The following is a 25,731-nucleotide window of genomic DNA, read 5'->3' as shown; positions in this document are numbered from 1 at the left end:
ATGGAGGTTTCATCATCTGGAGTGTAACTATTCGCAGCAGCCCTCTCCCCTGACATCGGGAGCCTCACGGAGCACCTAAGAAGAATATGGTAAGCCCTCCATGGGCTTATAGCATCGTGCACACTGGTGCTTGTTTTTTATTCTAATAATGTGCTCCGACGACACCAAGCACTGCAATTGTTCTGGACAAGGAGGCAATGCATCTCATTGCGGGGAGCACCTGTGCTAGACCTGAAACAGGCTTCCCCCCCCCTCTGCCTGAATGCGGCCCAGCCATTCCAAGATGGCGGCCTGCATTTCCTCATCTGCAGCCCTTTGTCCTCGTTTGCTGCTGACTGTCTGTGATTGGACCCAGGCCTCTACATCTCGGCCTATGGGTTAGCTGTCAGGCTTGGCCCACCCTACCCCCAAAGGCCCACTCCTAAGGCCCTGTCTACCCCTGTCCACCACTGAACGCTGCACTCCAAATCCCGCTGGATGCCCTTGTGTGGGTAAACCCCACAATCCCGCTGGTCGCCGGTGTGTGAGTGAACCTCCCCATCCTGCTGGTTGCCTGTGTGTGAGTGAACCCCCATCCCGCTGGTCGCCCGTGTGTGAGTGAACCCCCCATCCCGCTGGTCACCTGTGTGTGAGTGAACATCCCATCCTGCTGGTCACCCGTGTGTGAGTGAACCCCCCCATTCTGCTGGTCGCCCGTGTGTGAGTGAACCCCCCATCCCGCTGGTTACCCGTGTGTGAGTGAATCCCCCATCCTGCTGGTCGCCCATGTGTGAGTGAACCCCCCATCCCGATGGTGACGCATAGGGCCGAGATGACAGACTGGACTGGCCCACCTAGCTTCGTTTGCTTGGCCCGTAGGAACATTCTTCTACAAATGGAGAAAGGGAATTAACCACCCGTGGAGTTGAGCGTAAATCCCCCCACCCCCGCTGTTCTCCCCACTGATCACCTTTGATGTCCCCTCTTATAGTCTCACCTGAGGGTATGAAAAGATGAGCTCTCCATCCTGCATTGATCGCAGGGGCGCATAGATAACCAGTTGCTTCACTGGCTCGAAGGAATTGGTGAGTTCCAGAACAATATTGACTCCGAGATTCCCGGCAAGACGCCGTAAGTATGTAGTTCGTAAGAGTTCAGATGCCTGACTTTCACTCTTGTCCGATTCCTTTCAGGTTGCAGCTTGACCCTAGTGAAGAGTTCCTCGTGGCAACCGGTAATATTCTGGTAAGGATTTGTATTATCCAACTCAGTTCGATAAAATAATGTCAATATGTAACCTGTTGCTTTCTCCCTTATTCAGGCGCTGAGAGAAAGTATGAAGTCTCGGGGAATAATGCCTCCGGCGGTAAAATCAGGTAAGTCTATTGTGGTGAGGAGGTTTCCCTTGTTAGTCCCTTTGTTTCACCTTGCTGTCCTTTTGTTTCCCCTTAGGGGCCGGGGTTCGGCGAAGATGCAGTGGAATCTGCGCCGACCCGTGAAGAGGAATGGTACCCCCCGGTGGTAAAATCAGGTAAGTCTATGAGGGTGTAACTAATATTCCTCTGTGTGTTCCCTTGGCTCACCTTGCTGTTCTTGTCTTCTCCTTAGGTGCCGGAGTGCGGTGGGAACCTGAAGGAGGATGCGGTGGAATATGAAGATGCTGCGAAGGCCGGTGAGTTCGGCGGCGCTGCAGCAGGCGAGGCGACGCGCATAAAATAACTTCTTTCTTCCAGCTCAAAGGCGCGATGGATCGGGAATTCAAGTAAGGATTAAAGGTATTGCTCTTGTTCTAACCTTTTCTCCTTCTTTCTCCCTTGTTCTAGGAGCTCCAAACTCGAGGCAGGCATAGAAGAAGACTGGATGCAGACTTGCAGGCACGGTGAGCGTTACGCTGCTGGATGCAGAATAACGCGAAGCGTGTGCTGCTATTTGGGCGTGGTTTAAATAGCCTCCAAAGTAGTCCCAGGTAAGTATTCCCCCCAGCCCCACGCAAGTAAAAAATAGTCCCTAAGTAAAGTAGTCCCTTCCAAGCCTCTTTGGGCTTGGAGATCTTGCAGCACGGTCTGCATCAGGTAAGTTTGCAGCATGGTCTGCATCAGGTAAGTGTTAATCTATGAGCCTGGCGCCTATGGCGCCAGGACTGACTCTCCATATGAGCCTGGTGCCATAGGCGCCAGGACTGCACCCAAATAGCCCCTAACAGGGGTTGTTGGGCTGGCTTGGGATAACTTGATGCCTGCTTCCGGGGTTGCTGGACTTGGTCTGGGTCCCCGTGGGTAGGCATCATGACAGCGTGTGAGTGACCACCCTATCCCACTGGTCGCCCGTGTGTGAGTGAACCCCCCATCCCGATGGTCACCCGTGTGTGAGTGAACCCCCATCCCACTGGCCGCCCATGTGTGAGTGAACCCCCGATCCCACTGGTCGCCCGTGTGTGAGTGAACCCCCCCCATCCCGATGGTCACCCGTGTGTGAGTGAACCCCCCATCCCACTGGTTGCCCATGTGTGAGTGAACCCCCCATCCCACTGGTCGCCCGTGTGTGAGTGAAACCCCATCCCACTGGTCGCCCGTGTGTGAGTGAACCCCCCATCCCACTGGTCGCCCGTGTGTGAGTGAACCCCCATCCCACTGGTCGCCCGTGGGTGAGTGAACCCCCCATCCCACTGGTCGCCCGTGTGTGAGTGAACCCCACATCCCAATGGTCGCCTGTGTGTGAGTGAACCCCCCCATCCCGATGGTCACCCGTGTGTGAGTGAACCCCCATCCCACTGGTCGCCCGTGGGTGAGTGAACCCCCCATCCCACTGGTCGCCCGTGTGTGAGTGAACCCCCCCATCCCACTGGTCGCCCGTGTGTGAGTGAACCACTTCCCCTTAAGTACCTGATGTGCCACATATTTGGACTATCTGCACTCTATTCTGATGTCTCCCTTCAAGACGGGCTGCGCATCAGGTCTGTGCCACATATTCTGTCTCTGCATTAGATGCTGACACCACCCTTTGCGGCGTACCATGTCTGTGCCCCATATTTTGACTTTCTGCATTGTGTGCCTATGTCGCCCCTCCAAAGGGGGTCTGGCTCACTTTTTATCTTTGCTAGCACTTCTGTAACAAAGTTTGTTCTCACAAGCACTTACCTAACTAAGTAAGCCTTCTTTACAGCGACACAATGCCCGAAGGCAGATGTGCGATTTACAAATGCAAATAAATAAAATAAAAAAGATGGAGGGCAAGACACTATTTTTACGGTTTCAAATAGGGCCTTAGGTCTGTTAAAGGCAAGGTCTATTTGTTTTTGAAGACAGTCTGCTTTGGCTGCAATGATACCCTCTTTATATTTTTTTATTGCTGCTTTAGCCTCGAAGAAGTCTGCAGAAGATCTAGTTTTCAAACATAGCTTTTCCCTGCGGCCATACTCTTTTTTTTCTTTGTCCTCAATGAGTCGTTAAACCACTGGTTGTTCCTACAACTGGGTTTGTTAGTGCGGGTAATAGGGGACAAGGTTTCACAGTTCGTTTGTAAACAAGTCATAAGATTTCGGTATAATTCAGCACACCCGTTATTCTTTTACAGGGCAGGGGGACGATTCCTCTCAAAGTTAATATCAGACAATGGCAAGCAAATTATTTCTAAAGAGATAAGAATTTCTTTAAAAAAATGGCAGAGTTCATTTGTGTATATATATTCAAATAGGTACACAAAATCCCTATTCATATAATAACATCTTACTCCACCAATGGGGATATCAATTTATATAATACAATAAAGAGTAAGATGAATAATGTTCTCTACTCACACCCCTCCACCTCAATTAGGAACCTCTGAGAGATTCTCCGGCACTACAAGTCCTGACAGAATAGACTGCGTGCAAAACTTAACTTTCCCAAAAGATTTTTTTAAGTTTATTCAAAATATTTCAACTAAAACATAAAACACTACCCTCACCTAACACAGTGCAATTACTAACACTAAAATACACAGTGTATAAAAATCCGGCCTCAAATTAAACACATACACAAGACACAAAAGGTATCACATAGCAAAATACAAGAAACCTCAATGTGTCATTAAAAAACATATAATCCCAACAGGTTTCTGTTCTTCAAAACCCCTTTCGGGCGAACATTCTTCAGGGGATAATTTAAAACATCCACTATTCTCCTCAACACCATGTTGAATGGGTAGTTTCAGGCAAACGTGGCCTGTAGAGGAAAGACAGAGGAAACTAATGAGTTCCAAACGGAAAGGGATGCTACGAAATGTAGACGCGAGGCCAGCTCAAACCATAATGCCAACCTCACACGGGTCCAAAAACAATGGACCACTACAATTTACCTTTAATTTGTGAACCTTCGATGCACGTCTGTAAATGACCAGTTTGCTAATCTCTCACCAATGAGAAACCAATACTTCACAGGGCGTCACAGTCCGCTGAGGTATCGCAACACCTGAATGAGACAAACCAACATACAGAGACCATACGCTCTGTAAAAGCCAAAAATCACTGAAACAAAAGCTATAACAAAATCATGCCAGAACTACAGTCATAATTACCTCCACAAATGTAGGGATGGGAACTGCGGGAAAAAAGCCCCCAGGGCAGCACCAAATGGACCAGATCCACAAAATTCTATGGCTTATCACAGTATCAATCTGTAAAGCAAAAGTGATCATCAACAAACTGTGGTGCCTATATAAGTCAGATTCTCCACCTTCTTCACCCCATGCATTAGCAGGACTGAAGTTAACCCTAGTAGATAACTGTGTACCACTCTCATGCCAAAATGAAAGCCCGCACCGCTGGTTAATATACCGACCAACTGTACCCCGTGTCAATATGGGTATGAGTATAGTGAGGCTACACCCCAGTAAAAAAACAATCGGTGACATACGAAGCAGCTCAATCACCTAGCATTGTAATCACTACCACTGTGAGTTCAAACATATCAGAGCCGTAATAAATAACATGCAAAACGGGTGCGCGTGTCCTACGAACACTGACATGTTTACCTTCAACGTGCGTGCATTCCGTTACAGAGAACAAGTCACCAACGGGCCATAGAAAGACATCGGCCGTCTAACCAACAGGTTTATACAGACGCGGAAACGCTGTCTGCATATCAATGACTCCAACCTCGGGAGTAAACACAGAAGAGGGACTACACACCTCAGAGGAGCTCACGCCAATGAAAAAAGAGTGGCCATTTTAGCACAGACCCTCAATCGATCCCCACACAAAACCTACGGCCGGTGTTGAGGAGATTAGTGGACCACAATCTAACAACCTGGAGCATTGTTAACAAATAAAGCATATAATTTGTTGTGGTTACAAAAAGCAATGTGAAAAAAACAATGTGTTATTTGTTACAATTACAAAAAGCAATAAGTTGCGATTACAAAAAGATATATATATTTTAGACCACATTCATGAAATTATGAAATGTACACGAAATATAGTCAATACATATTTACAATGTTTCACAATACCGTGACAACTTTGACACTTCATATTTGGAATCGCATACTCAATTTTTTAGGAGGCAAGATATGTAAATATAATATGATCCGACAGAACTCTTCATATTTGACTAACGAGATGCCAATCAATGCTTTCATTGAGCCCTAACACATTGCTTTGTAATTTAAAAATAATTTTTTGCTCCAAATTCAGTAATTTTTGATCTGTCTCTGCTTTACTGCGGCCGTGCACCTTTTTCAATATGAGCCACGTGAAGTCATTATAGCCATGTTTCATGTCAACAAAATGTTTTACTAGGGGAGCTGCAATTGCTTGATTTTAATGCATTGGAACTTTACACTGCCTATTAGCCTTACCCACATAATGTAGGCACACAGGCACGTGATTATATACACATTAGATGTGTTGCAATTGGTCATTTCAGTAAACACCCACTTGACATTAGGCAAAATTTGTATAGATCTGATTTCTTTTGTTTGGGCACACATGCTGCATTTACCACACGGAAAATGTCCTTTTACTTCCGGCAACCCCCACAATCTTGTTTGTCTGACAGGTGGTGTATTCATTTCTGTCACATCATTTCTAATCAATATATTCCGTAAGTTCTGACTTGTTGTAAAACACCTCTTTGCCTCGGTAAACTTTCTTCCATGTTTTCATAACAATGCTTTCGATTTTATAGGATAAATTAGAAAAAGTGTCTACAAAAACAGTGCCAATCTTTCTCTTGGTTTTCATATTTTTCTCTAGCAAAGCCTCCCGGTTATTGTTATACGCTCTTTTGGGAGCATTTCTAATCACTCTGGACGGGTAGCCTTTGGCTAACAATTTATGGGTCGGTACATCTGCACTCTGGCTGTAATCCTCTTTCCTACGGCTGTTACGTTTCAACCTTAAACATTGTCCAAAAGGTAAGTTGGTCTTTAAATGCTTTGCATGATGACTATTAAAATGCAATAGAGAATTTTTTATCAGTAGTCTTATTAAAAGGCTTCACTTCCATTGTGATGGAAGATGGTAATATCCAAAAAATGAGTCTCAAGATCACATATAGACCCCATGAATTTCAAAAAACGGTTCTGTTGGTTAAGCCAAATCACAAAACAGTCAGCCTCTTCCCTCGAGCCATCCCATACGATCAGTATGGCCCTCATTCCGACTCAGGCGTTAAGGGGTTTACGGCGCCGTAAACGGCGCCGACCCTTAACGCCTGATTACAATGTTCCCTTTGCGGGATGGCTTTTAACGGCTGCTTTTTGCAGCCGTTAAAATCCATGCCGCAAAGGGACCTTGGCGATAATTACGGCACCGTAATTTACGGTGCCGTAATTATCGCCTTTCCCCATTCCCATTATGCCCTATGGGGCAAAAATGGGAATGGGGAAGGGGCCATTGGTGAATGGGGAATTACCACCCCACTCACCTTGGAATGGGGCGGTAATTCCGCCATCCACCATGGCGGAATTGCAACCTTAGCGGCATGGACCATGGTGCTAATAGCACCATGGTCCTCTGCCAAGGTTGTAATGAGGGCCTATGTCATCTATATACCTCAGCCACTTCCTTAAATGATGGATATAAGGATTCGTGGCTGGGTATATCACAGTTTTCTCAAAGTACTCAACATAAGTGTTAGCTAAGTTAGGGGCCATGGCCGCCCCCATGGCAGTACCCGCAATTTTTTGGAAAAATGTCCCTTGGAATTGAAAGAAATTTTGAGTCAGGGCAAACTCTGTGCACCATAAAATGAAAGCATTGCTCACAGGATGTCCGTCCTCTCTACTAAGCGAAATTTCCTTCAACCACCTCTAGCGTCGTCTTTGGGGTATCATTGTATAAAGGGATTGGATGTCCAAACCTATCAAAAGGGAATGGCCCGGGACAAATTCTATACTCTCTATTTTGTTGATGGCATCGGTGGTGTCCCTCAAATAGCTTTTCATTTTCAAAACAAAAGGTCGCAAGTAGAAGTCTGCACATTTCGACAGTGGTTCCAGAATGGAGTTAACTCCAGAAACTATTGGACATCCTGGGGGATCAACAAGTCTCTTGTGAACCTTAGGCAAGATGTAAAAGACTGGTACCCTTCCTTGTTCCCTGGTTAAAAACTCATATTCTTGTTTACTAATCATCTCAGAGTCAAACGCTAGAGCCACTTTTTCTTTTATAGTCTTCATAAGTCTGGCTGAGGGGTCACTGGTGAGTTTCAAATAGCTAATATCATCTGATAGAAGTCTCTCACATTCTTTTACATAGTCACTACGATTGTTTAAAACAATCGCTCCCCCTTTATCTGCTTATCTTTAGCTAACTTCAGCGCATATGCTTTTTGAAGTTTACTAAAATTCGAGTTATGAGACTTTTCACAGGACTCTAGTTTACGGACTTCCGCCAGGACCTGTCTTTCAAACACTGTCGATTCAGCAGCGTAAGAATGGCTAGGCGCAAAAAAAGTAGACGCATTACGCAGCCCACTACATTTGTGGCTGTTGTATCCTTCGTGTTCAATGAAGTATTCATTTAAATGTACCTTTCGCATGAACGCAAAAAAAACTCAGTTCTAAATTCGAAAGGATCATGTGGTTTAGTGATGACAAAGCTAAGACCTTTATTAAGGGTACTTTCCTCTTCAGGGGAGAGGGTATAGTTGGACAAATTGGTCACCACTGATTCCTTGTCCGACTCTGTGTCCTGACCTGGTTGTCCCAGTCCCCTCGGTTTGGACCCTGCCCTAAAAAAGGCATCCTTTGCCTTTGTCTATTAGCCCCTTTATGGCCTCTTCCACTCCCTCTGTTCAGATTAGACTGAGCATCAGGGCCATTATCTCCTGTGCTACTTTCTTCACTTGAGCCGTAAGAAGTATCTCTAAAGTGTACACGTCTGTTGTTTTTAGAAGTTTGAAATGTGTTACCAAATGTATAACCCTCAGTAACATAGGGAAAGATTTTTCATGGGAGAAATTGGTAAGATCTCTTTTCAACCTTTTTATCCTTTCTAGGGTGGTGTAATTTTTGAAATCCACTAATCCTTTTAGATGCTGTTCCAATTTCACTTTGAAAGTATCTAAATCTAGGTCTTTTTTTTATTTCTTCTTCCAGTTTAGTGATATCTATCTCTATTTGTTTAGAGACTTCTGTCGCTGTATCAATGATTAAGACTAACCAATCCCTCCCACATTTATTTGATATGTAACTCCATTTTAGTTTGAATTCTTTATTGTCTAAAAATAGACGTGGGGCATTTCTTACTATGAGGCCTTGAGGAAGGGCCTGGTTCTTCAAGTACTCGAGCATGATCGCTCCATGTAGTTGAGTACGTATAAGGTGTTTCCTTAATTGAACTGATTCGCCCCACTGATCATTGTTGTTAATACTGATCTCATTTTCACCTGTTCCTGACAACACTGATAGTGAGTCTAGCAGTTTTCTAACATGGTCCTCACTATATGCTAGACATTTGTCTGCAGCCACAGCCATAGTGTATGGCTCTGGATAAAGTCTTGTTATGTCCCAGGACTTTGTACTGGGACATAACACGACTTTATCCAGAGCCATATATATATATATATATATATAAACGTGAACAAGCGGTCTGTTACCGCGAAACGCGTCGTTATTCGTGTTTGTTTTTCCCATCCTGGACATTTTATGAATTAAAGTATTGATTTTTGGCTGACATTACCTGGTTTCCTGTCTCAGTGTTTTGCTGTGACTATTGCAAGCAAGACTGTTTCCTGTAGTGCCTTCCACCTTTCCTGGACCTTGGTGCAGGGTTTTTAACATATATATTTATATATATATATATATAAAAAAAAAACTTTGTTAAAGGGACGTTATGGTTAAGTTGCGCTACTAAAAACCTATGAAATTCAGTGAAAAAACTTTGTTAAAGGGACGTTATGGTTCAAAGTAAAACCGAAAACCCCCTGAAATTTGGCAGTTATGGTAACATAAGCAACCATAACTCGCGCCACTGTGCACTGCTAACACTAACACCCAGGACATCAAAGATGACATCACAAATGTCATTGATGACATCACTGATGACATCACATGTGCATTTACTTTTCATAAAAACTCTGTACAAGGGATTCTTATAATGCTGACCAAAAACTGTCAAGGATCATTGGGATAAATATCATGAGCTAATCAGTGCATTAAGCAATGCATTGATATAAATAGCATTCTATTATGAAGTTCTATCCAGTATACTAAGCTACTCATGCAGAAACATTGGCAGTGTGTGCAGCATACATGATGAAGGTGCCATATTCATAATCTTGCCATGTTGAATACTGAAATGATAACTGCTTTCTTATTAGGGTTTTGCGTACTGTGAAACATTTAATAAGTAGATAATAAAACCCACTTAATACATAATTATTACAGACAAAACACAAAGAGACAACAACACATACAAATATGAGTATATACAGGGACAGTGAAGTAAACAAGAAAGCAGAAGTAGTAGCAGAAAGAGTTCATAACCTAACTGATTGTCTTTATACAGAGAAACTATTGCTCTGCTTCAAAGCTGCTACTTACCATATGTATGTGTATCACATGATGTGACTGCACCCAAAGGAAAGGAGAGTGAGTATAATGTATACAAATATGAGCATATACAGGGAAGGTCGAGTAATAAAAATAAAACTATGAGAAAGTGCTGATAACCCTAATGATTATCTTCATGCACAGAAAGGATTTCTCTCTTTCAAGCCTGTGTCTTCCGCTATGTATATGTTTCATATGATGTGACTTGACCCTAAGTCTACAAATATAGTACCTTTTCAATGTTTACTTCCTGACTGTTACTGAAGAAAACTATGTGGCTTCGATATGTCAGTAAAGGATAAAAAGGGAAAGCCAGCCATGTGATGTCATCAGTGATGTCATCAATGAAATTTGTGATGTCATCTTTGATGTCCTGGGTGTTAGTGTTAGCAGTGCACGGTGGCGCGAGTTATGGTTGCTTATGTTACCATAACTGCCGATTTTCAGGGGTTTTTCGGTTTTACTTTGAACCATAACGTCCCTTTAACAAAGTTTTTTCACTGAATTTCACAGGTTTTTAGTAGCGCAATTTAACCATAACATCCCTTTAACAAAGTTTTTTTACTGAATTTCATAGGTTTTTAGTAGCGCAACTTAACCATGACGTCCCTTTAACAAAGTTTTTTCACTGAATTTCATAGGTTTTTAGTAGCACAACTTAACCATAATATCCCTGACTTCATATACATGTAACATAGAACATACTAACCCCCTCGTAGTTATTTTCATGTCCGCGGACTACCGCCATGTCCGCGGACATATCGAAAATCTGAGCGTGGTGAATGTAAATTTAAATAGTGTGCCCCATTTCCCCTTTGAAGTTGGCTCTGAAAAGAGCTGTTTTTTTTGTTGTTTTTTTTAACGATGCTTGACAGACACCTGTTATTTTGTATTTTTTTTCTTGTTTGTTTTTCTTACTTTACTCCTAAAATCTTCACATAACCTTCTCCAAAGCAACCCTTACATTCCAAAATAGAAAAGCATTTCCCGTAAAAGATAAAGAAATGCCATCTTCTTTAAAATTAACAGCATTACTGGCATCAATATTCTCATTGTTACAGAAGAACATACCAGCTCTAAGCATGAAGGCACACATGCCTCGGTTGATGACACACCTAGCAATGTTTTGCTGAGGACAAAAAACTGAACTATTGTCCCATATTGCCCTAGGTAGTAATCCAGAAAAAATTACTTTCGCATTTGAAAGGATCTTCATTACGGCTTGCACCAAGCGTTCCAAATCAGCCAACAAAGTAGGGGCACTGACGTTGCCCAAATGGAAAGCACCATAGTGCAAAACTACCACATGCGGACTGTTCATCGTGGCCATATCCTCACAAACTTGTACAATTCCCTGTACATTGTAATCAGGCACAGTGCTCCATACCACCTCCACTCCTTTCACATCAAAGTTCTTTGCAACATGCCTGCATTGAGCGTACTGTTGTAAACCATACACAAACATATCTCCAAGCACCAACACCCTGACTTTCTCTACTTCTGCCATCTTCACCACACACAGTCTCTTTCAACACAAATCCACAACCTCGACATCTGATTGGCTGATCCGTACAGTCTTCTTTCCATGTTGGATTTCCTGGAAAAACCCGGATGTAGCACGCCCTGTCCACAAACAGCCGCGGTGTCCGCGGACGGCGTCCACTTTACTCTCTGTGCCATTCCCTCATTGCATACAGCTAAGCAATCACACAATACGAATAACGTCCTCAGAACACCCCCATTTTGTGAATTTTCGAACATTTCAGGACAATTATCATTTAATTATTCAACATATTAACATTACAAATATTATACTTTCATCTTGTACTCTGCACACAATGCTATGTTTCTCCATTAGTTGCTCAGTATACCAGATAGAATCCCATAATACAATGCTATTTATATCAATGCATCGTTCAAAGCAATAATAACGGTATGATATTTATTGCAATATCCTTGACACTTATTTCGCAACATTATAATAAAAATCCCTAGTACACAAATTCCATGAAAAGTACATACACATGTGATGTCATCAGTGATTTCATCAATGACATTTGCGATGTCATCTTTGATGTCCTGGGTGTTAGTCTTAGCAGTGCACGGTGGTGGCGCGAGTTATTTTTCATAGCTTACCATAACTTGCGATTTTCAGGGGTCTTTCGGCTGTACTTAGAACCATAACGTCCCTTAAACAAACTTTTTTTAATATCACGCAAAAATATACAAACATGGCGTGAAAAAAAACAACTTCTCACAGATGTCTTTACACAGAATGTTGCAAAGTAAGAATTTATGCTCGTTCACAGTGAAGGTCAGCTGCTTCCATTTTTTTCTCGGGCCCCGGAGAGGCTCACGAAGCGGACTATAAGGTTGTATTGTGTTTTGACCTTGACAGACAGAGATTGTGATGAAAGACTTCTCTTGAAGGAGTGTTGCTAAAACGTAAGAGAAGATAAGGATGAAATTTCTGAAACGAAACCACTTTTATATATTATATCACTATGCGAAAGATCGTTCGCACACGCGGAGTCGTATTTTGGGACTGCACTACTTGTAGACAATGGAAATTGCAATTGTATTGAAAGTAACCCTTTAGATTATTTTATACCAAATATAATTACAATAGCGTAGCATTAAAGACTGCTCAAGTTGAACTTGTTCGTTGAAAGTGGCATAATGTTTTCTACCGCGCACTATCACTGCCGAATTGATCCCCTGTCGTTTAGAGGGCTCTGAAAAAGGCAGACGACACAGGGTGGGTTAAAAGAAATAATTTAACCGGTCTATAGGTGGTCAAGCGCTCTACTCGCTGTGCCACTTCACTGTAGCCTGTCAAGTGGCACAGCGAGTACAACGCTCGCTTTGAAATCCGTGCACAGCTTGCTAACGCAGGCCAAACTCAGCCTTTCATCCTTCCATGGTCGATAAATGAGCACCACACACCGTGGTTAATAATAAGCACCACTTAGATACCTCACGGTTCTTAGCGCTATGTGAATGGGAAAATATTATTTTATTATTAACATACTCCGTTGCACTATCTTCGATAGCAAATAGTTTCACGCCCTAATAAATAAAATGATGATGTTTAATGAAGATCGGCTGGTGAGACTAATTTATGTTTTTTAAAACAGGTATGTGGCCCCATTTTGCCTATGTCACGATTTACAGACTCCAGCGGATGGGGTCTTCAACTGCCAGGTGCAAGTCCAAATATGCAACTTCATGACCCTCACCATTTTATGGGACAATCGCCAAGGACCAATATGCCCTTACGCAGTACTAGCGGCTACAAACAACATACCAACCAATAGGGTTGTCTAATGGCTCGTTTTAACCTTCTGATTATCAGAGCGACCATTTTACTGCTTTTATCATAAACCAACAGCCTATCTACCGCAAAGGAACAACGCGTGGCTCAAAATAAACTTTTGCTGATCGACAGCAGAGACAATAGCAAATCGCTGAATATTCACTAAACATTTCATGTGAAATAAATGTACTTTACCAAATGTACAATCCTGCTGTTTACTTTTAAACCACAGTTTCATATTCCGAATTGTGGCGCACTGAGTTGTAAGCTGATCTAACACCCTCTGTACCGCAAAGGAACATCGCGTGCCTCAACATGAACTTTTGCGGATTGACAACAAAGACAAATGCAAATTTCTGAATATTCTCTAAACATTTGATGTCAAATAAATGTACTTTACAAAATTTACAATCTTGCTGTTTGCTGTTAAATCACTGTTTCATATTCCGAATTGTGGCACGCTGTGTTGTGACATAATATGTGTTGTCTTCCGGGTTCTGTGTAAAGTCACTTAGGACTGCAGAGGACTGGGCGCGTTTGATGACGCACCCTGTAACGTCACGGAGAGAGGCGGGGAATATGAATGCTTTGATAATATCAGGCTTAGGGGCGGGAGATATGATTTAGTGTCGCAAAAGCAAGTCAGCCAGGTCAATAGCGCCAGTCATAGGATTATCACATAATGTCGGTGCACACCAGCCGGATTTATCGTTTCTTTAGTGGACAAAAAGTCGGTTGACGCCCATAGGAAATTGTACTATTAGCGGACAAAAGGAGTGGTCTTAAAACACTTTCACCCTGACAACGAACAATACAAACAACGTTCTCAGAACACCCCCATTTTGTGTAATTGCAACCATTTCAGGACACCGCGAGTGTTCTTAGAACACATTCAACTAGACAGATTACAATACGGACAGCGTCCTGAGGACACCCCCAGTTTGTGTACTTACGAACAATTAAGTACACCGCAAGTGTTCATAGCTCATTTTTACCTTCCTTGCGAACAAAAATGACACATACTCCGTCCTCTAAACACCCCACCATTTAGTTTATTTACAAAATGTCAGAACAGCCGTGTTCTCCGCGGACAAATCGAACACAACAAAAACGTCTAGCACATAAAAAAAAAAACATTGAACCTATCTCATACTCCCTCACCCTCCCCAAACACTCTTACACACCAACACACGGCACTAAATACAATTTTTTATCCACGTTTCACCGCGCTGTACGCGGTCGACAGCGAATACAAGATGGCGGGCGCCACAGAAAATCTGACGCGCTCCACGCCCCTCGCCGTCCAATCAGCAAACACGTCGCATGTCCGTGGACATGACGCAAGGCCATGGGCCAATCGGGGAGCTGTCCGCGGAGCGAACAGGGAAGTCCATCCGCGAAGCGAACACAGATATCACTAATTTTTTTGCCTTACGTTTTGGTCATTTTATAAAAAACTACTGGACGGATTTACACCAAGCCCCTGCTCCTGCCGCAAATTTGGTGTAAATCCGTCCAGCGGTTTGGCCTGTGGCCGTGCGCAAAGTTTTTTCCCATTATGTCTATAGGAAAAAACACAAGTTTTGGGACCCCCCCTATAACTGTTCCCCCCCTGGACGAATCCTCACCAAACTTTGCAAATAAATTCAGAGTGGACCATATACTTTTTTTTGCAAAGTTTGGTGAGGATTCGTCCAGAGGGAGCGAAGTTATAAGCCACCCAAATAATGCTCTTCCTATGGAAACACCAACTTAACCATAACTACATGGACGCTACTGCGTCCATGTAATATATATATATGTGATCTTGAGCCTCATTTTTTGGATATTACCATCTTCCATCACAATGGGCTATTACAAGTGAAGCCTTATAATAAGACTACTGGTAAAAATTCTCTATTGCATTTTAATAGTCATAATGCAAAGCATTTAAAGACCAACTTACCTTTTGGACAATTTTTAAGGTTGAAACGTAACAGCAGTAGGAAAGAGGATTACAGCCAGAGTGCGGATGTACCAACTCATTAATTGTTAGCCAAAGGCTACCCGTCCAGAGTGATTAGAAATGCTCCCAAAAGAGCGTATAACAATAACCGGGAGGCTTTGCTAGAAAAAAATATGAAAACCAAGAGAAAGATTGGCACTGTTTTTGTAGACACTTTTTCTAATTTATCCTATAAAATCGAAAGCATTGTTATGAAAACATGGAAGAAAGTTTACCGAGGCAAAGAGGTGTTGCCACCCCTGGTGGCTTTTAAAAAAAGTCAGAACTTACGGAATATATTGATTAGAAATAATGTGACAGAAATGAATACACCACCTGTCAGACAAACAAGATTGTGGGGGTTGCCGGAAGTAAAAGGACATTTTCCGTGTGGTAAATGCAGCATGTGTGCCCAAACAAAAGAAATCAGATCTATACAAATTTTGCCTAATGTCAAGTGGGTGTTTACTGAAATGACCAATTGCAACACATCTAATGTGCATTTAATCACGTGCCTGTGGCCTACATTATGTGGCTAAGGCTAATAGGCAGTGTAAAGTTCCAATGCATTAAAATCAAGCAATTGCAGCTCCCCTAGTACAACATTTTGTTGACATGAAACATGGCTATAATGACTTCACATGGCTCATATTGAAAAAGGTGCACGGCCACAGTAAAGCGGAGACAGATCAAAAATTACTGAACTTGGAGCAGAAAATTATTTTTAAATTACAAAGCAATGTGTTAGGGCTCAATGAAAGCATTGATTGGCATCTCGTTAGTCAAATATGAAGAGTTCTGTCGGATCATATTATATTTACATATCTTGCCTCCTAAAAAATTGAGTATGCGATTCCAAATATGAAGTGTCAAAGTTGTCACGGTATTGTGAAACATTGTAAATATGTATTGACTATATTTCGTGTACATTTCATAATTTCATGAATGTGGTCTAAAATATATATATCTTTTTGTAATCGCAACTTATTGCTTTTTGTAATTGTAACAAATAACACATTGTTTTTTTCACATTGCTTTTTGTAACCACAACAAATTGTATGCTTTATTTGTTAACAATGCTCCAGGTTGTTAGATTGGGGTCCACTAATCTCCTCAACACCGGCCGTAGGTTTTGTGTGGGGATCGATTGAGGGTCCGTGCTAAAATGGCCACTCTTTTTTCATTGGTGTGAGCTCCTCTGAGGAGTGTAGTCCCTCTTCTGTGTTTACTCCCGAGGTTGGAGTCATTGATATGCAGACAGCGTTTCCACGTCTGCATAAACCTGTTGGTTAGACGGCCGATGTCTTTCTATGGCCCGTTGGTGACTTGTTCTCTGTAGCGGAATGCACGCACGTTGAAGGTAAAAATGTCAGTGTTTGTAGGACACGCGCACCCGATTTGCACGTTATTTATTACGGCTCTGATATGTTTGAACTCACGGTGATAGTGATTACAATGCCAGGTGATTGAGCTGCTTCGTATGTCACCATTTGTTTTTTTACTGGGGTGTAGCCTCACTATACTCGTTGTCATGATGCCTACCTCCAAGGAGCCAGGTCCGACCCAGCAACCCCAGAGGCAGGCATCATTCCCCCCAGGGAAGTTCCAGCGGGCCCAAGCTGGGGCCCTTTGGCCGCAGTCCTGGCGCCTTAGGCGCCAGGCTCATGTTGGACCCCAGTCCTGGCGCCTTAGGCGCCAGGCTCATAAAGCTGGACATGTGTTCAAGTGTTTTTATGTGCACTTACCTGATGCAGACCATGCTGCTACATCCAGGACCTCTTGATGCCTGAATGGGACTACTTTACCTGTGGGACTACTTTCCACCTGGGTGTGGTCGGGGAAGGATACATACCTGATCGGTGGAAGGATACATACCTGGAACTTCTTCCAAAGCTATTTAAACCCCACCCGAACAGCCACACGTGCTTCGCGTTGTTCTGCACCTAGCAGCTGGACGCTCACCGTATCTGCTACTGCTTCTGGACTTCAGCCACGCCTGTCAGCATCCTGGGACACCTGCAAAGGGTGATAAGAAGAGAATTCGAGAGGAAGAAGGCCTTACCTGCTAAACCTGCATCACAGAGACATTTCACCGACGATCCTGAAAAGGAAGACATCATTTTTAAAAGCATTTCGCTCTGATCGCTGCAGCGCTGCATTTCACTCACCTTTCTTGGGCGCCTCCATCTTCAGCAGCGATCAACCGGATCCGCAGCCACTTCCCAGAGCCTAGAGAGAAAAAGACAAGAACACAAGGTGAGAGAAGGAAGGGAATAGGTAAAGCTCAGTTTCCTTCTAAGACTTACCTGTTGGGTCATTCCCATTTAATTTCGGGTCTTGCTGCTTCCAGGCATTTTCCGGACCCCGGCCCCTATGGGGAAAAAAGACAAAGACATTAGATGAGCGAATGCAAAAACATTACCTGAGCGCTCATCTAGGATTTACCTGATCTTTACTGGAACTGCACTTTTCACTTCGGGTCGGCGCCATATCTCCAGCATTCCGAACCCCGGCCCCTATGGGGAAAAGACATCAACATTAGCGCTTTGTTGCAAGAAGTCTCCAAAGGAATCTTCATTCATCACCTGAAAAAGACAATGAACATTATTATTTAAAGCTTGAACTTTTGAACTTGCAACAGAACTTTTACAGCGCCTTACCAGTATAATCACGCTTACCTGAACTCCCATCCAACCTCAATCCAGTGAAGTAACTGGGTTCAACGCGCCCCTGCGTCAGAAGCAGGATGGAGAGCTCGTCCTTTCAGACCCTAAGGTGAGACTTCACGGGGGATCGTGGAAGGGTATCGAGGAGGGTTGGAAGGAAGTGGGAGGCTCGAGCATTATTCCGCCAGATTGTAATACTCCCTTTTCACGTACAGGAGGATATTTCTGCGAGCCAGTTTAGCCAGAGTAGAGGGGCCCGTCCTATCCATCTTCAGAGCCCTGCGCTTCACCATTGAAGAGGCATCAGCACTCGAAACCAGGCCAGCGCCCCTGTGGGAATCAGGTGAGCGTGACACTCGTACCCAAATTGACTCGGGGTACAGTTGGTCCGTATATTAACCAGCGGTGCGGGCTTTCATTTCGGCATGAGAGTGGTACACAGTTATCTACTAGGGTTAACTTCAGTCCTGCTAATGCATGGGGTGAAGAAGGGAAGGTGGAGAATCTGACTTATATAAGCACCACAGTTTGTTGATGATCACTTTTGCTTTACAGATGGATACTGTGATAAACCATAGAATTTTGTGGATCTGGTCCATTTGGTGCTGCCGTGGGGGCTTTTTTCCCGCAGTTCCCATCCCTACATTTGTGGAGGTAATTATGACTGTATTTCTGGCATGATTTTGTTATAGCTTTTGTTCCAGTGATTTTTGGCTGTAACAGAGCGTATGGTCTCTGTATGTTGGTTTGTCTCATTCAGGTGTTGCGATACCTCGGCGGACTGTGACGCCCTGTGAAGTATTGGTTTCTCATTGGCGAGAGATTAGCAAACTGGTCATTTACAGATGCGCATCGAAGGTTCACCGATTAAAGGTAAATTGTAGTGGTCCATTGTTTTTGGACCCGTGTGAGGTTGGCATTATGGTTTGAGCTGGCCTCCCATCTACATTTTGTAGCATCCCCTTCCCTTTGGAGCTCATTAGTTTCCTCTGTCTTTCCTCTACAGGCCCTGTTTGCCTGAAACTACCCATTCAACACAGTGTTGAGGAGAATAGTGGATGTTTTAAATATCCCCTGAAGAATGTTCGCCCGAAAGGGGTTTTGAGGAACAGAAACATGTTGGGATTATATGTTTTTTAATGACACATTGAGGTTTCTTGTATTTTGCTATGTGATACCTTTTGTGTTTTGTGTATGAGGCCACATTTTTAGATACTGTGTATTTTAGTGTTAGTAACTGCACTGTGTTAGGTGAGGGTAGTGTTTTATGTTTTAGTTGAAATACTTTGAATAAACTTAAAACCTTTTTTTTTTTTAAAGTTAAGTTTTGCACGCAGTCTATTCTGTCAGGACTTGTAGTGCCAGAGAATCCCTCAGAGGTTCCTAATTGAGGTGGAGGGGTGTGAGTAGAGAAAATTATTCATCTTACTCTTTATTGTATTACATAGAGTTCATTTGTGCACAGCTCAATGTCTCCCCAGGTCCAGTGGAAGTAAGAGTGGAGCAGTTTAATCCCACTCTTATGGGTTACATCAGGATAGTGTCCATGTCCCTGGATCCTCACAACACACCCTTGGTTCCCCCTTTGAGCTCCTACGAGAACGCAAACCTTACTCCGTTTGTGTCCTGGCTGTCTCGAAAGTGCCGGCCTGATGCAACTAGATTGCAAGCACACAAAGCAAACGTTGGGGATATGATGGTACAGGTCAGAGAGACGAGTGCCAAGACAAGTCAGGGAAGGGATGTTGACATGTAGGGAGGAAAAGCCATGTTCCAGTTGCAAGACGGATGTGTGTGGAACTTGGAGAGAGCAGTGGTTTTAGGAATGGGGACTCAACTGATTTACTCTGAAATGGTGTAAGTGATGTGGTATGATTCATGGAATTTTAGTGAGTCTCATAACTTGCACATGTATGCAGTAGAATGTTATTGCTAGTCGCCCAGCAAACATGGAGGGTTCTAAGGTTGGAATTAAGCAATGCATCCCTTGCTGGGGGGGCATTACAGGGTCAGGAAGGGCCCCAGGGCGTTAGTTAGAAGCCCGAGCGAAGCAAGGGCTTTAAGGTTAGAACTGGGGAATTACCTGACCCGGCAATGCCCCCCCTCCACAGCAAGCGATGTATTGTTATTAGTATCACAGCACTTTGCGCCGGGATACTAATATTCTTTTTTCAAGTAGAGAAACGGCGTGTTTTCTGTTTCTCAACTTGAAATAAAACTACAATCCAAGGTGGCTGCAATGGAAGAGGGAGTAGGGAACTACAAATAATACAGCATTCATTCTGCCTCATTAGAATTACTGTTACCACCGTGGTGTCCGGCAGAATAGCCGCCATATTACAACTTTGTGAGAGTGTGCACATACCACTGGTGGTAACAGTAACTCTGTCCGGCAGAAGAGTTAGAGTATCCAATGGTAGCAATATCCGGAATCGGTGGAAATAGCATCATTACCGGAAACAGGGAGAATGGCGGATGCATCTTGAAAAGTACAATCCACTCTGAATCTCCCATTTCCTGTAGCCATTCAGACTCCATACTAGGGGAAACATGTCACAGAAAAAGGGTAAGTCCAAAGTCCCTGAAATGAGGCTGCAAAAGCAAAAGTTCACGGAAGCTATACTCCAGTTCTTAGTAGACGAGGCAGTCTGCCACGCTGAGGTGGTATATGGCATAAGGCAGCGCAGGACCTCTGGCCAAAGGAAGACTGCCATCTGGTCCTCCATCAGAGACCATGTGGTGGCAGTGGGCATTTTCCCACAGGCCTCCAAAGACTGTAGGAAGCGATGGAATGACCTAAAGGCCAGGGTCCAAGCCTCATTTCCAGACACATAAGAGCTTGCGCAGCTACTGGAGGTGGTTCTGTGAAGCCCCTCTCCCTGACACTGTGGGAGCAGAATGCCAGCTCCATTCTACCTGTGGAAGGGATCGAGGGCACCGGAAGCGTGGAAGTAGGAGCAACAAGCCAAGGGGGTGGTGGTGAGTCTATCACTCCCCACCCCAATGGAATGCACTGGCCAAATGAATGCGTTCCCCAGCATTGATGAGCACAATGGACAACCATATGGCAATCATTACAAACGCACGATGGGATCATGTAGAACTGCACATGCACTGTAGGGGAAATGTGCACATGAAGCCATGGAACCATGAGAAGCACTCATGTGTGCTGTGACAGTCCATGTTGCCAAGAGAACCTGCTGCGCCACAACAACAAGCAACATTGTCAGGCCAACAGGCAACATGCATGCACCATGCACACCCTCAGCAGGCACTACTCCCACCTAGCACTAGCTGTACCCATTGGACTGAAACCAACTATGCCGATCATACAAAATGTGTGTAGGAAGAACAAACCTCATGTTGCATGAGTGTCTTGCTAGCCCACTTACCTGTATGCAAGATGACTGACAGCCTGTCATTATCCACCCAACAGGAACACAGTCGATTGATGCTGAAGAGGTTGTGCCCTCTATTACCCAGGACACCTCCACCACTGGCAGTGCATCCACCTCCACCCCTGCACAGGCAGACATGTGAGCAGTGGGAGGAAGAGCAGGAGGGAGGCAGCAAGACCACAGGAGACCTCCACAGTGCCAGCTGCGCCAGTTGTGGAGATACCTACCGTCCCGGCATCAGTGCCCAGTGGCCCATCCACCAGCCATGCCGCTGACACTGGGAGAACAGCACTTGCTGATGCAGGTGCTGCGACAGCCACACTACAGCTGGCCCCTCTGGAGTCTCTTAAGAGTGCTGAATGCACACCTGCACTCACCCAGCTGCCCCCTGACACTCCCTTGTCACCTGTGTCAGACAGGCATCGCCAGGCTGTGGTAGACACAGGGAGCAATGGCTCTCCAGATGCAGAGGACGATACAGGCTTCCGCTTTCCCTGCTTTAGCCCCATGTCTCTGCAGAACCCACTGCCAGAGCACACCCCAGCAGCGATTTGGGCGAGGCTTGATGCCATGGAGCAGTGCCAGGCACCCATGGAGCACCTGGCAGGACAGAAGCTGTCGCATCTGCAGGCGATTAGGGACAATGTTCAGGGCTCTTCCAGAGGTGCTGGCTGCTCACCCAGATCACCACCACCATCCCTACAGTTGTTCAAGGAATGAGGAAACATTTGCAGGTGTTAGGAAGAATTCTCCAGAATGGCTAATTTCCCTTAGCTAATGAGTCCCTCAGCAGCTTTCCTGGATTTCTAGGATGTATTTTTTCCACCTGGTAAGAGTGTGAGCCTTTTTCCCACTCTTACTTGTGTTTTGCTGTGTGTGTAACATTTTTTGTGTTCATAGACTGTGGAACTTCACCTACTCCATAGGCATCATCTTTCTACTGTGTGTTACACAGCACCTTTAGTGCAGTGACACAGGGTTGTCTTTTTCAGACTTCCCACTTTAATCTCCATTGTCTGGGGCTGACTACTGTCTCCCAGAACATGTAAGGCTGCCATTGACTTTATTAGTCTCTTTAAAACCACAGACCCAGTGCATAGAGTACTGCAAAGGGTTACTACTTATCCCTTTTTGTCTGTGTCTCCTGGAGCATTGTTTCGCTCCCTTTTCATCAAGACTTGGCTGGTGGCAGTGGTAACTACCCTATTTTTTCTACCGCGGTTATCTTAAATAACCTTAGTAGTGTTTTAGGCTATCTTGGTAGTCTCAAACTTAAACCTGCTAGACCATATACATTTTTATACGGTCCCGGCTGGGTTTATTGGCCATTTCTTTTTGAAAATGTCTTTCTCGTGTTTTACTCTGTGTGCCAAACCAGGTTTGGTTCCTTTGTTTGCCGCCCTTTCGCGGGCTTCTGCACAGTCTGGGTAGGCAGGATGTGAGGGAGGGGTTTTAGGACCCCTGCCATGGGTTCCCTTGGAAACCCAAGTCGCACTCCTGTTTGATTGGCTGGGTGACTGTCCTTGCCAGGACAGCCACCCTGCTGTGTGATTGACCGCCAGGCTGTATGAATGGGGGAAACTGCATAAAAAGCAGGTCTCTGGGACTGGAAAGGCAGAGTCGCCACTGGAACGAAATAACCGACGAGGAGCTGACAGAAGAGGACCCCTACAATGACTGAACAGCCCGGTGAAACCCTGATGCAGGTCCGAATCTACAGACTCCAACGACAAGAGAAGATCATCCAGGAATCTTCTTCCCCTGAGCTGGTGGGAGCAACCAGTTTGCCCGATCTGCAAACAAGGACTCCCTCGTCTGGTCGAATTTGCTGTACAGAGCTACAATAGGCCGGATAGTCAGGAAGGTCGGACCCTGCTTGGGTTTTAAGGAGCGCACCTTTTATTTGTTGCTTTGCTCTGCTACTGGTTTCTTCCCTGGGCAGTGCAGGACCCTCCAGTCTTCCTACTTCACGTCAGCCCGACAGTCGCTTCAGGAACCGTGAGCCTGCAGGAACTGGCAGGAACGTCCGCCTCAGCTACAGCTTCTTCTCCATTTAAAGGTACTGTGCAAATCCGGTTGTTCATTTCGTCCAGCCGTGGTAAAGGTGTGAAGGTGTGTGAAATCTTTCGCCAATCTGAGGGCTTGTCCTTCTCTTCTCTTTAAACTAACTAACTTTTCTGCCGACCAACTTCGTCCAGAACTCTTGGCAAAGACTTAATCACGAATTACCCTGAACTGTGTGATCTTGAGCAAAATGACTTTTGTCCTGTTGATTTTGGCCCTAAGCCTTTTTGATTTGTAGTTCCTCTTTCTAGATTGCCCTGCTTACTTACCTGTTGGTGCTGCTCAATTTTAGCCTAACTTTGTTTTTCCCTCCCTTTTTGAATTGCTGGAGTGCCATTTTGCTCACACTTCATTTTGAGTTTAACTTGTCCAGAATCTATTGGGAATGGTGTGGTGTATTAGAGTGTGATTTTTAGACTGCTTTACTTTAGTGAAATGTTATACAACTGATGTGTAGATAAATGTATATTCTTTTACTCAGAAACCTTGAGTCAGTGTTTGTTTGAATCATAGTAATTGCTGTCCTTTGTGTAACTATTGATACTGCTCACTTGCGCTTGAGATAAGTCTGGCTGCTCAGCCATTGCTACCACTTTACTGTGTAGTACAGGCTTGTACCAAAGGTGAATTTGTACTGTCACTTGTAGTCTTAATTGTGTGTGGTGTTCCCAAAGGGTACTGCATATGATTCTGTCTAACAGTAGGGCATGTCTGCTTCACAGAGCCCCTCCATTCCTGCATGCAACTGCCACTGCAGAACATCCAGGTCCCTAAGCCCGAGCTCTCCACCTCCATCACCTCCATCACCTCCACAGAGGGATTTGTGCCCAGCACCCCAACGCACCGCTCCTTGCATGATCTAACTCAACGCACATGACATTAAAAACATTTAAATAAGGAAATGTTAACATATTTCGAAGGCACAGTAGGTACTTTGCTTGAGATCGCAGCTTTCCTTTTTGTGCAACGTGGTGTATGATGCATTTTTTAGTCCAGACTTTAGAGGTGGACTCCTAAGGCTTATGCTGATGATGGCATCTCAGTGGACCGGTATGAAGTGCAATTTAGCCGGTCAGATAGCACAGCGGAGGTCGGGCACAGAGTTCAGTCTGCAGCAGTCTTGATGGAGAGATCATTGCAGGCTTCTACATAATACAATCCATTCCAGTATACCTTTGATGGACTTTACATTCCGTGATGCAGTGGACATGTGCAGGCGACTAGCTTCTCACACAGTCATGCACTCACAGTAACGCCACAGCAAAGCGTGTCTGCACATGCGCACTCGCGATATAGTAGCATAACACTACTCGCGGCGCGCATGCGCACACAGTACAGCCGTGCACAGCTCGGCTTTTTAGTTTCCTGGCTCACACACAGCATCCCAGTCGCTACATGCAAACGCGGCCCCGCACGCCAGCCTGCACAGAGCCCGGGACTTCAATTCCAGGTAAATACTTCTCCCAATCTTGCCACTCTACACAGACCCCTTTTTCGTACCATTTAACTTAATGGGCGCACGCATCTCGTTTCTCTCACAGGACAACTTCAGGTTAAAACGGAAATTAAGAGCCACAAATCCACCATTAGATGCTGGTCTCCAGCCTTATGAACAGTTACCACTCCGCCGGCACCACGCGCATTTCCTGTGTTTTATTGCACAGTGCAACCTAGCAAGGTGAGCACATGTCAATTTTGTGCACTTTGGTCAACACTTTCCTGGTATTGACCGTCACTAACAGTATTCTTACCTAGAACTATATGTTCTTTGACTCCTGTAGCCATCCACAGCCGGCTGCCAGAAGCCCAAACCATTGGGCACCTCATGCCATTCCTGTGCCACAGTAATTCCAGATCCATGCAGATCTGCAGCCCCCAAGGTCAGTCCCGTGTCTCCCTTGTCCCTGATTTTATAGTGGTGTACCATATTCATGGAAATTATTATGTCTTGTGTTTTTTAATGAACAAACGTTTTTAACTTTCTACTCAGTCACTAATAGAGTCCCCCTGTCTCTATTTTAGGGAGACCTACTCCAGGCCCAAGATGAAGGCTTTTAGCCGAAACGTCTTACCGACCAGCCCCCCCATACTCCTCCTGGTCCCAACATCTTCTTTGATCTACATCTAGACGTCGACCACTTGTTAGGTCACCCTCCAGCCTGGCTGACCACTTGTTAGGTCACCCTCCAGCCTGGCTATATATAACCAAGAGTTTTTTCATCCATTGCTTTTGTTTTGGTTATTGTGTATTGATTACATGCTAATCACTTGTCACTATAGGTGGTGGTT

The sequence above is a fragment of the Ambystoma mexicanum genome, chromosome 3q (genome assembly GCF_040938575.1).
Source record: "Ambystoma mexicanum isolate Mex_15411 chromosome 3q, UKY_AmexF1_1, whole genome shotgun sequence".
NCBI classification, from domain to species: Eukaryota; Metazoa; Chordata; class Amphibia; order Caudata; family Ambystomatidae; genus Ambystoma; species Ambystoma mexicanum.
The sequence above is the reverse complement of the archived record's forward strand: the minus strand, read 5'-3'. Positions refer to the sequence as shown.